The 10,338-nt window shown below is 37.0% G+C and overlaps 1 protein-coding gene across 1 annotated transcript in view; it reads right to left on the bottom strand.

Annotated features, from left to right (window-relative positions):
* si:dkey-73n8.3 (uncharacterized protein LOC100150965 homolog) overlaps positions 1-1,711 on the bottom strand; it is a 39,155-nt gene extending 37,444 nt beyond the window's left edge. The window contains exon 1 of the mRNA XM_051929033.1: positions 1,456-1,711. The gene's annotated coding sequence lies outside the window, so the exon portion shown is untranslated. The remainder of the gene's footprint in view (positions 1-1,455) is intronic.
* Between the last annotated feature and the right edge of the window lie 8,627 nt (positions 1,712-10,338).

Below are 10,338 nucleotides of genomic sequence, written 5' to 3' on the forward strand. Positions count from 1 at the left end.
CCTTCAGCTCTTTCTTCTCCCAGTCATTATTTCTTCTCTTTTTAGTGCCTTTCTGCTGAAGGCATCCAAAATACAAAACTCCTGTTCATGTCAGTATTGTTAGATAAGGTTTGAAATAGAAAAAGACTGGGATGTCAGAGGTCAGTTCTGTAGTTTGGTGGGGTTTTGTCCCTTCAGCTCTTTCTTCTCCCAGTCATTATTTCTTCTCTTTTTAGTGCCTTTCTGCTGAAGGCATCCAAAATACAAAACTCCTGTTCATGTCAGTATTGTTAGATAAGGTTTGAAATAGAAAAAGACTGGGATGTCAGAGGTCAGTTCTGTAGTTTGGTGGGGTTTTGTCCCTTCAGCTCTTTCTTCTCCCAGTCATTATTTCTTCTCTTTTTAGTGCCTTTCTGCTGAAGGCATCCAAAATACAAAACTCCTGTTCATGTCAGTATTGTTAGATAAGGTTTGAAATAGAAAAAGACTGGGATGTCAGAGGTCAGTTCTGTAGTTTGGTGGGTAAGTATGAGAATCAATAGACCTTCAGAGACATGTTAGTCTGTGTGTTTGCCTTGCTTTGGATGCTTTGTGTTTACTCCAATACTCATCCCTCAGTCTTTAATTGTTTGAAATAAAATATTATCGTAATATATACTTTGGTCTTTTCATATTTTTATTATGAGTTTGGGTGACACTCTAAGGCACCCATTATACCGTATCATATCATAATGTATATCCTAAATTAGGATTCCAAAACATAGGCCCATGAACAATTCCTGCATTCTATTTTGTGAAATTACTTAAGGTTCTCCATCCCCTTTTATGTTTGTGATGTAGTTGAGCAACTTACATTAGCTAAGCAATGACGTTTCCATGATTTCAAAGCTACCTCAATATAAAGCTACTAAAAGGCCCATATACTGCTTACTGCATAGCATTTACTTTATAGAGCATATATTAACTCCATAGGAATTACATTATAGTGAGGATATTCAAATACAGAATTAAAGATACAGAAGTAAAATCACTTAAAATAATAAAAGTATAGCAGATTTTCACATAAATATATGGTAATACATTGTGAGTAAAATAATGTTTTCCCTAAATGTATTGTGTCATGCCTCCTTCTATTTCAGTCCTACTATGCTGCATTCTTCAACTCACCTCCTGAGCACACATAACATTTTACTAGAATTTTCCTTTAGCATTTATCTGTTCTGTCAAAACCCCATATACGTTGTTTCAAAAGGAGATATGCTTCTGAAATAATATTTATAGCAACACAAACCCAATAACAAACCATACAAAGCACAGTGTGAAATATCAGCTAGGACATACCAAAGGAAAAGAATGGAAAAAAAAACACAGCTGGAGAATGATTAAAATCAGAAATAAATCAAGACAGAAAGCAGCAACAGATGCACAAATACAAACAACAACAAAAACAAAGTTCAAAAAGTAGAAAAGTAATACTGACTTTATATTGCTCATCTTATGAAAGTCTTTCAACTAAAATCAAAAGAGAAAAGTGGATTCTACAGTCATGTGGGCAGGTTATGAGGTTGAGAACTCTATTTATACAGTAATAGCCATGTTAGGACTTCAGTTAAAATTCAGCAGAATTACACACTCGCGTATCTGCTGTGGTTAATTGTTCTAGCATGAATGTCATGTGTTTAAAAACCTTAACCTTCTTTAACAACAGGCCACAATTGATTACTGCATGTATGTAGGAATGTAATTTTCCAACAGCACAATACCGTTTTTATTATTTTCCATTCGGGAAATTCCAGTGAAAAATAAATTGTCACATGTGCTGCACTGTATGATTGGTTAAATATATTTAGTCCTTTATAAACAATATCCTCTTGTATGCCTTCATCATTCCATTCTCTGTACTAGCTCTATGACAACCTTATTACAGAAAATGTGAGAATAACTTTCATCAAAAGAGGTTCAGCTCTGTTTATGAAAAGCATCTCTCTATATTTTACTCTTTAGGGATCTGTTTTGAAGTCTTATTGTCTCTTGAACAGAATTTACATGCCACTGCCATTTCTTCTTGAGTTGTCTGTTGGCCTGGTCTTTCAGGTAACTTTGCCATTCATGTCCTCATTTGGTAAAGGTTTAACACAGGAGTCATAAAAACTTAACAAAATGTTAAAATACAAGTTAAAAGGCTTAGACAAATGTGGCAGTGTAATCTCTTTGTGCAGAGAGCTTCCATGTTTTGATTAAAATTCAGTTATGAGTCTATGATTATCTTAAGATACTTATTAATTGCCCTATTTTTCAGAATTGTTTCTTGTGGGCACACAAAGTATTTTCTACACTCAAATATTTAGTGTTTGTAGCATCAAGTTGTCGAAAAGACTGCACTGGTCATCTAACACTGGATTATGATTCATTCCATTACCATTAAGTAGGCATGAAATCAGAGTCAGCAGAGTTTTTAAGTTAACATATTTTACTGTGATATCCTGTTGTGCAAAGAATGTACATAAGAGATGAAACAGAGACCCTGCTGATGAGGACAGCATATCAGACAGTTTACCTTTACTTTTTGAATCCTGTCTGCTAAATATTCTCCCAGCCATCCTGACAAGATAAAGTCCAAATTAAAATCTTATATAAAAAGGTAGAGCTGGATTGTATTAAGAGCTGACAAGAAGTTGGCAAACAGGAGTCTGCAAGAGTCACATGAGTTTTAACGCCCTGAGAGAGATTATACAAGTGAAGCCAAACAATATGGCATATACTGTCCCACTATTAGCCTGCTGGGCAAACTGAAATGGATGTAATAAACCTTACATTTTCTCTGTCATCTTCCTCTTTATATGTTTTTCAAATGATTTAATTAGAGGTGATGTCAGAGTAAGAGCCACTGGTTTTAAACCATTGAGAGCTTGAGGGTACTTGTTGTCAGCTATAGGGATCAGTGTTGCCTGTTTCCACAACTTTAAGACCTGGAGCCTCATGCATAATGCCGTGCGTATTATTCACACTAAAACACGGTGTACAGACAAAAGTGGAAATGTTCGTACGCACAAAAAAATCCAGATGCATAAATCTGTGCGTACACCAGCATCCACATTCTTTTGCTCCATAAATCCCGTGTCAGAGTGAAAAGTAATGCACATGGACACACCTGCTGTTTCACCTCGACTCCTCCCAGAATTACTCCTCTTTGAATATGCAAATCAATATAAATAGCACTTAAGCTCAGCGTTCTGTGAAAAGGCAATGGCAAAATCATAGGGGGAAAACAGAAGAATTTCAGCGAATACCAAGTGGAGGCAAGGAAAAACGTACTACTTGTTGGTTTAAACCAGCGTTTCTCAACCTTTAAGTATCTGAGACCATAGTTTTCATAACAGTTTTAATCGCGCCCCACTAACGTTTTTTTGAAAGGAGCCCACTAATACCAATTTATTCTTTTTCAATTAATGATATATCATAGATGCATATTTTATTATACCTACTTAACTTTTATCGACATTTATCTAACTCTATATTTATTTTTCTAGTATCAGAATGTAGTTTAAGTTAATTTGTTTTGGTTTCAATAGATGTATTTTTCATATTTTCGATTCTTGTTTTCTTTTTTTCATATCTTTGCGCCCCCTTTTTGTTACTTCATGCCCCCATAGGTGGGCAGCCCCACAGTTTCAGAACCACTGGTTTAAAAAGTGATATAAACAACAAAAGGAAGTTGATCAAGTGACATAGAGTGTCGGAGGAACTCAAAAGCTCAAGTTCATAAAGTCGCACAGTGTATAAATAAAAAAAGTTGTCATATATCAAAGTCGCCGTGAAAAGGCGAGTCTTTGCCCACCATCTGAGTGTCATATGAAAGCTTATTAGGGTACAGAGAAAAAAAAAATAGGGACACAGTGGGAAAAAAGCTTGAAATGTCAACTTTAATCTCGAAATTTCCACTTTAATCACGTAGTTTATTTTGACATTAAAGTAGAACATCATAAACTTCATCTTAAAATTGTTTCATTTACTAGTTTCTTAAATCCCATCGTAACTAAAGTAGCACATTGAATGCTTTGAATTGTTTGTGTTCTTCTATGTGCTCTATATGTGTGAATCACTACATGCTTCTTAAACGGGCTTTCTCTTCCTCCAACAGGACACAGAATTCATTACATTCATGATATTACAGTTCTCTGAATAATTTAAATACTGAGATGTATACTTGATATCATTTCAGTATTCATATCATATCAATTAAAGCATGTATTAAAAATGGGAACACAGTGGCACAGTGATAGTGACGAACTGGCATCCATCCAAAGATTGTTCCTGCCTCACGCAAGATGCTTGCTGCGCCATGCATGACCTTTGATGAAAAATTTTTTGGAGCAGTACTGTCTCTTTCAAATGTACTAACCCCCAATTCCTGTCCTTCCTTTTCTTTCTCCAAGTAACCAATCACCACACAATCAGCTCAGTAATAGACGTTAAGCCATCTGTAAGCTTAGAACTCCGATTCTTCAAAACTTTTAAGGAATTTTGAAATATCTTTGTAGTACATGTTTAATTATTCTATTCATCTATCCTTCCAGTGTCGCGCCAGACCCAGCAAGAATACAGTGTGAGGCAGGAACAATCCGTGAACGGGGCGCCAGCTCCTTGCTAGCGTGGCGACACCATGTCCTCACATATTTAATTATTAACAATATAGATTATTTAAATGATGTTAACATTTTATCTGTATAATGTAATAAACATATGTTGCTGCATTTCATCTTAAAAATGATATCATCATCATATGTAAATACGCACTTTATAAAGTAGTGCAGGTTGTGCAATATTATAACTGTATCGCAAGTTTACAGTGAGGTAATTGTGCTTATAAGTACAAACAGTTCTACAAGGAGCACTTGATGGACTGATTGATTGCGTTTACAGTTCTTGGGATGAAACTGTTTCTGAACTGCGAGGTCAGTACAGGAAAGGCTCTGAAGCGTTTGCCGTATAAGAGCAGTTCAAATAGGCAGCATGGCTAAGGCAGCGTGTGCTAGATGCTGTATATTGATAATTCTTTTTCCGATCAGCTGCTGTTGAGCTGTGATTCCACACTCAGACACAATGATATAAATACACCGAGTGATGCCGTGAGAGTAATATGGAAAAAGATGATCCACTGTGGCAACCCCGAACGGGGGCAGTTGAAAGAAGAAGAAGAAGGTGCAGTGAGAGTAACAACTCTAAAGCAGCTATGGTATTTGGAATAGTTTGGTCATTCCATGGACTATTATATTGTTACAGGTTAATTACAATCAGATGCCTTAAACTAAGAAACAATATGTGGTTAATTTCAGTGTATATGATAAAGCCGTGTCAGGGATGTGGATGTGAAAAAAGAAAGAGAAACCACACTGGAACAAAAACACTGCTTTGACGCTGGGTGCCGCCAGTTTGCAAAACCGAGTGAAGAACTTGCATACGCCAGGGATTGAGCTAGTGTGAAAATGTTCGTGGCTTTATGCCAAGTATAGGTTTTATACATCACGATTTGAGCGTGGAAATGGAAGTATGCAACATTTTTGTGCATATGCACCGTTTATACATGAGGCCCCTGCTTCTTTAATGACAACCTGAACATAAGATTTAAAAAGTTGATCTGCAATATTTTTAACATGGTCTCGCCTAGGACTTTTATTGGTTTTAGTTTATTAAATATGTCTCTGAATTCATTGATCCATTCTCTGAAGTAGGGTTTAGATACAAGACATAATGCAGGGTAGGAACACTCCATCTATGCCAATTTATTGACACTTATTACCCTTAAGTAAATATTTTTGGGATGCTGACAGACACCTAGTCATAGAAAACTAATAAAAACATAAGAAAACATGGAAACATCACATTGACAGTGGTTTTGCCATTAATCAAACTCAGGACCCAGGATCTTTGAGACAGCAATAGAACTTAGTGAAATTATTACAATTACATCATTAACACAAGTTTAGTCTGTACGTTTCAAGCAACAGATTAGTTTGATGTGAGTGCAAGCAGGTCCAGTGATGGTCTAGTTTGCTAACTAGGGTTCATTTCTACCTTGCACCCAATGTTACCGGGATATGTTCTGGCCACTCAAAACCCTGAATTGCATTAAAATGTATGAATGTATGTATAAATTCATTTTTTACCAAACATTTCTCCTATATGAAAACTATTTTATTTTTATATAAATGTATTATTACACTTTCTCACATGTCAATGCTTCATGTGGCTTTAAAAAACAGGGCCCATATTCAACTTTTTTCACTGTCTTACTTAAATCATATTTGAAAATAAGGATACAATAAGAATACAATGAAAGTAGTTATAGTTAGTGAAGAGTGATAGACTAATTTTATTTTTATATAATAAACTTGGATGTTTATTAAACAGTCTGTACCTTTAAAGTCTCTGAGTAGTGTCGGAGGAAAGCCTACCTCAGGCAAACAATGCTAATACAATGTTTTAAATTGTCACTTCTTGTTATGGCAATATTTGCTTACAAAATGAATTGCTGACAGTTTTGGAAAAGATATTCTATTTTGACAGACGTTTACTCTGTATGAACTGATGGTTATGTAAAACAGCTTTTATAAATGTTATTATTTCTGTATTAATTTTCTAATCAATTTTTCAGTAATTATTTTACTATAAGCAAGTTTCCATTTTGTGGCTTATAATTGTAATTAAGAGTTCCAAACATGTCTAAAAGTCAAAACACTTATTTTTGTGAATTAATCAGTCAGACTTGTTGCAGTCACTCAGTCAGTCATTATCCAACCTGCTATATCCTAACACCGGGTCATGGGGGTCTTCTGGAGCCAATCCCAGCCAACACAGTTTAGACCAAAAAAAAAATTCTTGGAATTATTGCCTGTAATAGCAAAACACTAATTTCTGATGCATTCGTAAAACATTTTATAAATTCACTGTTATTTATTTGAATGCTTATTCTTTATGTTGTATATTCTCTGTACAGTGCATTCAGCAAGAATTCAGACCCCTTGAGGTTTTTCACATTTTGATATATATATATATATATATATATATATATATATATATATATATATATACTGTATATATATATATATATATATATATATATATATATATATATATATATAGTGAAGAAATAACACAAGTACACAAGCATAAAGGTTTGGGACCCTGTCCCGTATACTGTAACACAAAAGGATCGTTAGTATTTTCAATAACTCAAATGGCATAGAAGGAGGGGTAGACGGACACTTTATAAGGATGGACCAGAAATTAAACTGTGGGATGCTGGGAAAACCGTGGTGCTGGATGGATAAGTGATGTCATCATAGGGGGACCAGAGGGATGAAAAGAACCCGGAAGTGCTGCGGCGTTTTGAATAGTCCGGGCAGTATTACGGCAGCGGAGCCTCGTTCTTTCTGAAGGAATAAAGAGAGAGAGGTTAGTACACTGCCATTCTCCCCTGGCACGATTTGTTGCGTTGCGTGTCGGGTCCTTAAACTGCTCCCCATGCGCGGGTGCATGACAATATATATATTGTGAAATAACGAGTCTCAACACACTAAAAAAGGTTTGGGGCAGCCACCTGTATATTGTAACTAGCTGCAAAAGATTTAAATTGAACAACTGATGTTGCTTGTTTGAGTTCCCAGTATGAACTGCCCTTGGTGTGGCAATATGGAGGATTTATAGTCTGTAACCCGGATGTGACTTCAGTCTGGGAGCCGGAACCGGAAGTGACGTCAGTCTGGGAGCTGGGACCGGAAATTACATCGGTCTGGGAGCCGGAACCGGAAGTGAAGTCAGATCAGGCAGGTTTTCCCATATTTGATCTGCAGAAATAACAGAAACAGGTTTAGAGCACCCCACCACCCCCTGGCCCGGCGGGTAATCACCTCCACGGTCCATTCAGCTCACTCCTAGTCGTACGTGTGTGACAATATATATATATATACAGTCAAAGTAAAAAGTATGTGAACCTTTTGGAATTATCTGGTTTACTGCATGAATTGGTCATAAAAAGTGATCTGATCTTCATCTAAGTCACAGGTACTGATATACATAATGAGCTTAAGCCATTAACACACAAAAAATTCTACTCTTTCATGTCTTTATTTTACAAACGCATTCAACGTTCACAGTGGTAGTGGAAAAAGTAAGTGAACCTTGGGATTTCATAACTGGTTGACCCTCCTTTGGCAGCAATGACCTCAACCAGGCGCTTCCTGTAACTGCAGATCAGACCTACACATCATGGGGGGGGGGATTTTAGCCCATTCTTCCCTGCAGAACTGCTTTAACTCTTCCATATTCTTTGGTTGTCTTCTGTGTATGGCTCTCTTCAAGTCATTCCACAGCATCTCAATAGGATTGAGATCTGGGCTCTGACTGGGCCACTCCAAAAGGTGGAGTTTGTTCTTCTTAAGCCATTGTGCTGTGGATTTGCTGCGATGTTTGGGGTCATTGTCCTGTTGCATCTCCCAGCCTCTTCTGATCTTAAGTTGCCGGAGAGACACCCTCACATTATCCTGGAGAATTTGTTGATAAACTTGGGAATTAATTTTCCCCTCAATGATGGCAAGCTGTCCAGGTCCCGATGCAGCAAAGCAGGCCCAAATCATGATTTTCCCTCCATCATACATTACTGTAGGGATGATGTTTGATGTTGATACGCAGTGCCCTTTTTACGCCAAATGAAGTTCTGCTTGTTCCTCCCAAATAGTTCAATTTTGGTTTCATCATTCCATAAAACATTTTCCCAGTAATGTTGTGGAGTGTCCAAGTGCTCTTTCGCAAACTTCAGGCGTTCAGCAATGTTCTTTTTTTATAGCAGTGGCTTCCTTCTTGGTGTCCTGCCATAGACTCCTTTCTTGTTCAGTGTTTTGCATATACAGTAGTTGACTCATGAACAGAGATGTTAGCTAGTTCTAATGACTTCTTCAAATCCTATGCTGTCACTCTAGGGTTCTTCTTTACCTCATTGCTGACTTTGCGTTGTGCTTCTGGGGTCATCTTGGCAGGGCACCCACTTCTAGGCAGAGTAGCCACAATACCAAATTGCCTCCATTTATAGACAACTTGCCTAACAGTAGACTTATGTAGATTAACAATTCTCGATCGTAGCTCTTCAGACAGCTCTTGTGCGAGGCATGATTCCCATGTGGATATGCTTCTTGTCAAAAGCTCAAACTCAAACTTTATAGTGTTTTTTATTAATCAAAGTAATTCTAGGCCACACCTCTGAACTCGTGTCATTAAATGGACTCCAGGTGTGCTAAATTCTGACTGCAATGAGCTTTTTAGAAAGTCATTAACTTAGGGTTCACTTACTTTTTCCAACCTTCAGTTTCACAGTTTGAATGATTTATTCAATATGGTCAAAAATTCTCTGAAAATCTGTGTATATTTAGTTATAGGAGACTGTGTTTGTTTATTATTGTGACTGACATGAAGATACAACCATGTTTTATATGGGAATTAGACATAAATATAGATAATTCCTAGGGGTTCACATACTTTTTACTTTGACTGTATATTTTTTTTTCCTGATTTTGACATACTTTACTGATTCAGAGGAGAAATTGTTTTTCTGCACAACCTTTTGGGGTCAGAGCACAGGGTCAGCCGTTGTACAGCACCCCAGAGCAATTTTATGGTTAAGAGCCTTGCTCAAGAGCCCAACAGAGCAGGATCCTTTCTGGCATTAACAGGATTTGAGCCGGTAGCCTTTCAGATACCAGCACAGATCCTTTGCCACAGAACCATATGTTGCAGTCTTATGATAAAATAGTTTAAATTAATTTTTACCTCATCAAGCAACACTCAATACCCCAGAATGACAAAGCAGAAACAAGATTTTAGACATTTTAATAAAGTTATTAAATATAAAAAAGCTAAAATATCATATTAACATAAGTATTTAGACTCCTTAATTAGTACATAGTGCACCTTTGGGAGCGATTTCAGCCTGGAGTCTCCTTGGGTATGACGCAACAAGCTTCATACACCTGGATTTGAGGAATGTTTGCCATTCTTCTCTGCATATCCTCTGATCTCTGTCAGGTTGGAGACCATCAGTGGACAGCTATTTTCAGATCTCTCTAGAGATGTTCAAATTGAGTTCAAGTCTGGGCTCTGGTGTGGCCACTCAAGGATATTCACAGAGTTGTCCCTACGTCACAGCATATCGTCACTCCTATGCTGTGTTTGATTTGTGCTTAAGGCCTTGTTGGAAGGTCGACCTTCAGTTAAGTCTGTGTTCCGGAGCAGTCTGCAGCAGGATTTCATTTAGGATATTTCTATTCAACACTGACTAGTCTCCAAGTCTCTGCCACTGAATAACAG

Source organism: Erpetoichthys calabaricus, chromosome 6 (assembly GCF_900747795.2).
Source record: "Erpetoichthys calabaricus chromosome 6, fErpCal1.3, whole genome shotgun sequence".
Classification (NCBI taxonomy): domain Eukaryota; kingdom Metazoa; phylum Chordata; class Cladistia; order Polypteriformes; family Polypteridae; genus Erpetoichthys; species Erpetoichthys calabaricus.